Source organism: Ictalurus punctatus, chromosome 26 (assembly GCF_001660625.3).
Source record: "Ictalurus punctatus breed USDA103 chromosome 26, Coco_2.0, whole genome shotgun sequence".
NCBI classification, from domain to species: domain Eukaryota; kingdom Metazoa; phylum Chordata; class Actinopteri; order Siluriformes; family Ictaluridae; genus Ictalurus; species Ictalurus punctatus.
This window is the reverse complement of record NC_030441.2, coordinates 18,160,821-18,170,316: the sequence shown is the minus strand read 5'-3', so window position 1 is coordinate 18,170,316 and position 9,496 is coordinate 18,160,821.

Genomic DNA, 9,496 nt, shown 5'->3' with positions numbered 1-9,496 from the left:
AGAGAGAGAGCGAGCGAGAGAGAGAGAGAGAGATGTATGTGACGTTTATAAATTATGCGCTCGTGGCCGCCCGTATTAACCGAGCCCGCATCGAGCACGTGCCTTTTATCTTTCAGTTTTTTTCCTGTTCTTTCACAGACCGCTGTGGGATTATTAAAGATAAATGAGAAGGCCGCGTCCCAAATCGCACAATTCTACCCTTACGTAGTGTGCCGAAGTGGAGTCGTTACGAGAGAGGAAAAGTACCCGGATGTGCAATTATAAACTCATTACTGTCTGAAGTGAAGTGTGCATAATCCATCATTCTAAAATCTCGGAGTGGGTATAAGTATGCAATCTGGCCAAAAGTTTGTGCACCCCTGACCTTCACGTCACATATGTTCTTGTGTGAATGCCCCGTTCCCCCTTTTGCTGTTCTGATAAACTCCGCTCTTCTGGGAAGGCTTTCCACTAGATTTTGGGCTTCCTGATCATTCTACAAGAGCGTTCAGTGAGGTTGAGGTCAGGTGCTGATGTCGGGATGTGAGGAGGCTCCAGTTCATCCTAAAAGGTGTTCAGGAGGGATGAGGTCAGGGCTCTGTGCAGGACACTCGAGTTCTTCTAACCTGAACACACCACGTCTTCACGGAGCTCGGTTCGTGGAGCAGTGTTCGAGTCTCTTAGATCCAGTGAAATGATAACGCTACAGCGTACAGAGACGTTCTATACAATCGTATGGTTCGAACTTTGTGGGAACAGTTTGAGGAAGAATCGCATGTGGGTGTTATGGTCAGGGGTGCACATACTTTTAAATGTATACACACGTACATAAATGTGTTTCCATTTCCACCATTTTCTCCATCATTTAGTCTTGGCCAGTTTCCACCCACTAGCTAACTCACCCCTATCACACAGCAGCTACCAATCAGGCACCTGGTGTACGGTGCACCGAAAACATCGAAAGCACGAGAACAACGTCCTTCAGCGCAACTGCACACGATTATAAACACATCGACATGAAGAGGAGATGAAGAAGAAATGCTTCTTGATCAGCAAACAAGGTGGAAGCAAAAACAAATGGAGAAATTGCACACAGGATGCCTGGCTGGATCTGGATTGACTCCGTGTGTGTGTGTGTGTGTGTGTTTGGTAGTCAAGAGTACCGAGGAAGCTCGGAGTTTCACCTCGGGCTAGAGAAATACACAGAAGACATGTGGAAACAGTCCAGGTCGTGTTCGGGATATTGCAGTCCTGCCCCAAAGCTCGCGGAGCAGCTTGGTTTCCTGTGGCACATAAAAAGACACCAGTGCTGCTGATTCATTCCTCATGTGGTGTTTGAGATTACACACACACACTGCTCACACCACTGTCATGTGATTATACACTAAAGGCTGACATCCAAGAGTTATTATTAGCCCTTTGATACATAAACACTGTGTGTGAGCACTTTAACTGACTGCCATATATTGTTTGATATGTTTCCTCTCCGCACTGGGGAAACATCTCGAACCTGCTGGAGTAAACTGGTTTACGCCGGTTACTTCTTGTCAATCCGAATAGACGCGCCACTGTCAATGTCCTGTTTTGTTTTTTTTAAATATATTTTACTTCATTTTTTCCCCAGCAGGGTCATCATAGACATGTTCCCGTTTCCTAAGTGCCATTAACATCACCATTTTACGCTGAAAATAGTCCACAATTACCACCTGACGTTTTTAGTGTCCTAGTCATTTTCAAAATTGCACTGCATTAAAGACCATGAAAAAAATGTGTGTGTGTGTGTGTGTGTGTGTGTGTGTGTGTGGGGTGGATGTGGATGTAGGAGTGTTAGAGTATTATTTATCAAAAAGACCCCAATATCTACTTTTTTTTGTTTGTTTGGGTTGGTTGTGTTTTATTTGATTTTTTTTTAATTCATAGTAAAAATGATCTGCGAGTGTTTTTTATTGAATAAAATGCAAAACAAACAACCGAAACGGTGAAAACGAGAATCGTGAATGTAATAACAAAAATAACACGAGGCGAAAACACGCTGTGGCTCACGCGACGACACGTGAACACGACTGGAAGTTATGTAGGGGTGTGTATTAGGAGTAACACAGAACAAGTACGAGTGATAAGTGGGACATGTGACACGGTCATGTGATGCGCCGGGGCCGATGGGGCCGATTTCGGCATAACTATGACAGAAACCTTGCTTAATGTGCAGCTCCAGACGTGCAAAACACGTTCAAGAGGGGGCCCTGGACTGACAGACACAACGTCCCCAAGCTGATCAGGTGATCCGGGTGCTTAGGAGTGCAACCCGCTGTGGAGCTGGCAGGAGATGTGACGTCCCGCACCAGTCGACAAGGCAGAGCGATCTGCTCCGCACAGGTGGAGGGGAGACGTCCTTAGTGGAGTAGGGAGGTGGAGCGAAGTCCGAAGTGGAGCAAGGAGGTGGAGCGAAGTCCAAAGAGGAGCAAGGAGGTGGAGCGATGTCCGAAGAGGAGCAAGGAGGTGGAGTGAAGTCCAAAGAGGAGCAAGGAGGTGGAGCGATGTCCGAAGTGGAGCCGGGTGGCAGAGTGACGTCCAAGGCGGCCCAGGGATATAGAGTGATGCCCAAGGCGAGTCTGTGAACCGTAATGGCATCTTCTGCGGAGCTGACATCCTCAGCAGAGCAAAGACCCGGGGAGATGTCCGAAGTGGGGCAGGGAGGGTTGGACATGGTTTTAGTTGGGTCAGGATCCCCCTCCTCAAAAACTTTCTCGAGCGAGCATCAAGCCACTCCCACGTGGCTCTCACCCAACTTCCTTTCCCCTTGTTGTTCCCCCAGCAGGCGGTTCCTCTCCTCTCTAGGAGGGCTTCCTGGAAACCGAAAACATCCGCCGCATCCATGTTTTGCGTCAAGCTGTCGGAGAACGCCGCGTACGCACGGGTGCAAATGCAGTTCAAAGCTTTAACAAAGATTACGGCAGAGTATCCAAAACGTCACGCACGAGCAAAGTCAAAACACAGGCGTGACGAGATACAGTGATGACGACCAGCACGGACCAGGCCAAGTAAACGCCTGAAACCAGAAACAGCCCATAATCCAAAAATAACCTTAATCACAGGCAAACGGCTCGGTAAATACCCGCTATAACGTACGTGAGGACAGGAAGCAAGTTGTTTTGTGGTCGTTCTATTATTACATGTCGTAAACTACATATCGTTTGATGTGTAAATAAATAAATAGCACACCGCTGTGGCGTAAGAGGAATAAAACCCTTCGGGACGTGCTGTCATACCAAAAAGAATCAGCTCCGAGGCGGTAACCCTGATCTGCGCCTCATCGCCAGCCCACGGTGCATTATTGTCCTGCGACAGCACGCTGCAGTCACGCTCTCTTCCACAAACACGGCGTTCCACAGCGTACGCTGTTTTTCAAGCCGCGACTGACGTGACGAACAACCGTGCGAGCAGAATCGATACGCGAGATCAGACCCACCCCGGGTAGTTACGCCGTTTCCGTCAGCTTCAGAAAGAGAACTAAAGACTAGTACATCGCTGGCGTCACACGGACATAACGACGGATATTTACCGAACAAACACCTGACCAGAGCCTGCTTATTAAATACCACGACGCGTTCATTCAAGGGCTCGAGTTACACGATTAGCGGCCGTGACTCTGGTAACTTGTGGCCACAACATAGCAGCATCACAATAATAATCAGACGCTTACTCCGCGGTCGAAAACGCTGTAATTTGAGTTATACTGTATGTTGTGGGAATATCGAGTTTAATAAGCGGCCTCCGGTTAGTTGTTCCGCGGGACGTTTATTTGTTTGGGAACGGCGAGGACCGAAATAGCCTCGGGTTCGAAGGCAGGATTTATTTATTTATTTATCTATTTATTTATTGTGAGTAGCGTTATGAGAACTGCGTCTACGTAAGCAGTTAAGGGAAACGGTGAAACTGTGTACACTGTCAACCCACGGAAAATCAGCCATTATCATACATACAAAACAAGCGAAAGAAAGAACGGACCGCGTCACGCTACTACTGTAGCGTCTGCTGTTGGGTTTTTGGGTTTTGGGTCGGGGTGTTCTGATCGTGTGAAGGAAAACAGCACTCGGTGTTCTGATAGAAGAGTTATTCTGGGACACGCTGGTGCTGTTTGTGTTGCTGTAGTACAAATTGGTCCTGAAATGAACTGACGGTGCTAAGCTCTGTGTGTGTGTGTGTGTGTGTGTGTGAAAACTGAGATGGGAAACACAGTCCCCTACAGTACGGTGTGTCCGGAGTATTTTGCGACACCCCGTATATACGACATCTAGTGTTCCATTAGTATTCACACCCGCTGCTGCTGTGAAATCGCTCAATTAGTCCTGGTGTGTACCGTCGCCACCCGAAGTGGCGTAATCAGCTGATTGGACTCGAGCGTTATTATAAATTATAATACACCCCCTGATTCCGAAAAAGTTGGGACGCTGTGTAAAGTGTAAATACAAGCAGAATTCGCAAATCTCAAGAACCCGCAGGTTACTCACAATACACATGGAAAACATATCGGATGTCTTAACTGAGAAAATGTAGTTGGTGGCGTCTGAAAAAAGTTGGGATGGCTCCGTGAGCATCCAAGTGACTTATTGCTCCAAGTGTCCGGTACCCGGGTCTCCGTCATGTCGGGGGTGTTTCGCATGTTTTGTTTCTCATTGGTTTTTCCCCGAGGCGCACGGCGATGAAACCGAACCTGTTTTCATTTCTCAGCGTTCATCGTTCCACGGACTTTCACCGCGTCCCTGACATCGCTCGGCGGAACGCACGACGGAGACACCTCGGGGACTCCCTGAAACGTGTTTTCTTGTGGAAACATCTGGACCCTGTTACGCCTCCTGCCTCTGGCTGTCACGTCATGCCTTCAGAATAATCTGCAGCTGCTGAATTGAATTCATGAATCCAAACGTGATGGCGGGATTGTTCAGATATTTTCAAGTCAGAGAAGTTTGGTGGGGTTTTTTTTTTTTTTTGTAGTAACGTGACAAGCTGAGAGATGAAGAGAGGCTGGTGAGGGTACGACTGTTTATACATGCCATAAAGGACATGATGACAGGAACCGACTTGTTTTTAACCAACGTTAAATGTTTAAAGTATGAACAGAACAAACGCGTGACGTTCGTGTCGTCCATTTAAAAAAAAAAGACATTTGTGATCGGGTTCAGAAGCAAATCGGAGACGCCCGAGACGCTCGCTAGGAAACGTAGGAGCGTGATCTATTGTTTATTAAACCGTCGATTAGACGCTTCGAGCGGAATGTTTTGACCGTGTTTTCTGTTTTTAACCGCGTGTACACGTTTTTTTTGGGCGGCGGACTCGCCGTGATCGTTCTCGATCTCGGTCTTTTATCGTGGCTTCATGGTGGTTACTGAATAACGTGTCTTGGGATGAATAAGCGAATGATAACGGGTCACTCCTGCCGAGGCTACGTCCGCGTTCATCCGGATCGATTTAAAAAAAACGCGTCTTCGGCCTTCCGTCCACGCCGAGACGCTTTTCGAAGCGGGTCGATCTGACGACGTGTTTTTAGTCACGTGACCCGCTCGGGTCCGAACACACGAGATGGCGGACGATGTCGTAGTGCGGACGACGTACGGAGCTTCGGCCCGCGCCGTTTCCGTCGGAAAGGTCGTACCGGATCAGAACCGGACAGCGGGCGCAACAACTCCAGTATCATCCGCCATCTTGTTTGTTTTGAATTCGAGTGGGTCACGTGACAGAAAAATACGTCGGAGTTTTCAGAACGTCTTCCCGGTCCGCGCTACAACCTTTTCGAAACGGTCCGCACGGGAGCGCGTTTTTTCGCCGGACGGGAACGGCGTCCGGGCGTGGACGGGATCGATCCGGATTAGCGTCCGCGTAGCATCGGTTTATAACGTTCTCACTTAGCGGCTATAAACAGCCGTGCGCTCACCAGCCTCTGTTTTTTTTTTCTCCTCTCTTGAAGCTAATAAGACAAAAAGAATCTTTTAAAGTTAAAAAAAGAAAAATTAAAAAGCATAAACTTCTCTGTCTTGGGGATTTCCGGAAACTTCGAGGAGTTAAACGTAAACCTTCTGTGTGTGTGTGTGCAGCAGCATTTGGAGAAGAGCTCCAGTTCTTCTGCCAGCTAGCAGATAACTCCGGCGTTGAGTTCCAGCCCTGACACTCCAGTCACTCCTGTGTGTGTGTGTGTGTGTGTGTGTGTGTGTGTGTGTGTGTGGGTGTGTGTGTGTGTGTTCTGGAAGCCAGATTCAGATGAAAGCATCAGCGTCGTTTGAAAGTGCTATGTTGGCCAGATAAAAGTGGTAAGTGAGGGTTGACAGATTAAGTGTGACTCATTTTCCCCTCCTCTTGCGCTCTGGTTGTTTTTCTTTCTCTTCCTAATAAAGGGAATAAAAGGTCGATATTGCAAAACCCATCACCACGTCATGTCTGAAACTCATTCCCTGGCCATAGACATCTTGTTGTTTTTTTTTTGTCAGCGCAACAGGCCCCGAGTAAATGGAGTGCATCTGAACACACACGGGAGTGGAACCTGGCGGGCAGGAAGACATTAATCTCTATCAGTGTCATTTCTTTCCTTCTTTGTGTTTCTGGCAGCCGTGATAACCGCTTCAGGACGCTCGGAGGAGCCTGGCAGGCACGACGCGAGCGAGCAGGCGGGAATTTTCGTACCTGCTCCTGTGGAGGGATTTACAGCTGGAACTGGAACTGCAAGGGGCATCACTGGAAGAGTGCAGAGAGAGAGGGGCCGCGAACGAGTGTGGGGACCGGTAGTGGGTTGGTTTAGAACACACACACACACGCATACACGTGCACACAATCACTATACAGTAGATGGTGTCTTTCTTTATGCAGCAAACTGCTGGCATTTATCCCTCACACACACACACACACACACGTAAAAGCACGATCATCAATCCACTGCCTGTTCCACTTAGAGAGAGAAATAGCATGAATAGATGAATGAATCCACATGTGTGAGGAAAGATAATTGCTATGGTGACTGATGAAGCAGAAACCCTTTGTGTCAGTGACATCTTTAAAAAACAAAACAAAAAAAAACCCCTAATTGAGCAGTCTAATCATTCTAATTATCCGAGTTCGTTGAGAAGTCTAATGAATGCTAATCGCTAACACCCTCACGGACCTCTCTCATGCAGAACACGCAACGCAACGCGATGGAGTGAGGGAAGACTGCACCAGCTACAGGCTCCCCCTGCTGGACAAACTCAGAACTGAACTGACTGGAAACATTACAGGCAACTACAGGGGTAAACATAAATAAATGAATAAATAAAATCCTCAACCTGTTCAACGTATGGAGCTCAGTAGTACAGAAACACATCCCTACGACAAGGCGAACATCCCTATGAGCATCTTGTTATTATGGACTGTTATTATTGTTTATTTCTTACATAGAAGAACTGCACGTTCAGCCATAACATTAAAGCCACCGACAGGTGACGTGAATAACACTGATTTATCTCGTTACAGCGGCACCTGTCGAGAGGTGGGATATACCGCATCAGGCAGCAAGTGAAGTTCAGTCAGTTCTCGAAGTTGACGTGTTGGACGCAGGAAAAATGGGCAAGCGTAAGCGCTAAATCGTGACGGTTAGACCACTGGCTCAGAGCATCTCCAAAACGGAAGGTCGGGGTGTTCCCGGTATGCAGTGGTTAGTACATACGAAAAGTGGTCCAAGGACGGACCGGGTGCGAAAGCTAGCCCGTCTGGTCCGATCTCACAGAGCACTGTACTGTAGCACAGACTGCTGAAAAGGTTCTGGTATTGGGCTGCGTAGCTGCAGACGGGCCAGAGTGTCCATACTGACCCCCTGTCCACCGCCAAAAACACCTACAGTCGGTGCCAGACACCACAGCACACCTTCAGAGGTCTTGCGGAGTCCGTGCCTCGGCGGGTCGGCGCTGTTTTGGCGGCACAAGCGGAGGAAGACCTACACGATATCAAGCGGTGCGCGATGAATCCTGGGTAATGTTCTATTTAAAGCTCTGCTTGTTTCCGAGCGACTCAGGTCCGGATTAAACTCGTTCAGCTCAAGCGTTCGGTCGGACAGGTTAATAATTCCAACACCTCAGTAAATACATATATGATAAGTGTTCGGCTCGTGATTTACAGCACCGTTATTAGACACCAAATAAACAATAAAATCACACACACAGCTTTGAGGACTGCGCGTCTAAGAGAGACACGTTTTTTCAGCTTTAGGAAATATTTGTGTCTGGACATGCATAGAGATTTAAATCATGAGTTGGATGTAGCTGGATGTAAAAAGAAAAAAAAAAAAAAAGAAAGAAAGCGTTTGAGAGAAGAAAATGTACGAGATGAAAAACCTTGCATGTTTCAGAAATGTGTCAGACTGAACAGTGACCTTCAATACGAAAGCGTCTGTGTGTGGTGGGGGGGTGTTGGGTGGGGGGGGGGGGGGGGGGGTTGTATGTTTTTATATCTTAACAGGGACCAAATGTGCCCACAAGGCTAGGAATATCTCACAGTTTAGCCTTATGGGGACATTTGGCAAGTCCTCACAAGCTAGTATGTTGTTGTTGTTGTTGTTGTCGTCGTTGTTTTACAAAAACTGCAGCTTTTATTTAAATTTTTTTTTTTAAAAAGAAGGTAAATAACTAAAAGAGCCTAAATGTTTCCTTTTAGTTACTGAGGTTAGAGTTAAATATAGAATAACATTAATTAGTGGCATTAATAATTGTGTCTGTGTCAGGTCCTCACAACAAGGATGACGAATATGTGTGTGTGTGTGTGTGTGTGTGTGTGTGTGTGTGTGTGTGTGTGTGTGTGTGTGTGTGTTGCCCCTCTGGAGGATTCAGCGTCAGTGTAATTCATTTCACTGCCAGGTTAATTCACTCCTAACAACACACTTGCATCCTCATTAGTGTGAGAGTGAGACAGAGAGGCGGAAAGCGAGAGCAATCATCATCATCATCATCATCAGAGGAGGAGGAGGAGGAGGAGGAGGAAACTCCGTGCTGGAAATTCACGCGCATACGAAAGCTCTCAGCTCAGACGACGCACTAATTATAAGCTCAGTCATCTAGAAAGAACCAAACACACTCACATCATCGTTCACGGCAGACACTCGCACGGCGTACAGGCCCGTGAATCAGCTTGAGGGCGACGAGGTGACTCTGCGTGTTGTTTCGTTTGAAATAGTACGTTGAAACAGGAATCAGGGAAGTAGGTATCAGGGGCGTGTCTTATTTCCACAACCTGAACACCAGCGGAGGTGTTGAGTGTAAATATTGACTGCGGTTTACCACTCGATTCTCATTCGGTACATCACATCAGCTACACACACACCGATCCGCCATAACATTAAAACCGCCCGCCTGATATCGTGCAGGTCCTCCTCCACTTGTGCCGCCAAAAGACCTCCGAAGGTGTGCTGTTGTATCAGGCACCAAGACATTAACAGCACCTAAAAGTCCTGCAGGTTGTGAGGTGAGGCCTCCGTGGATCGGACTCGTTCGTCCAGAATGCA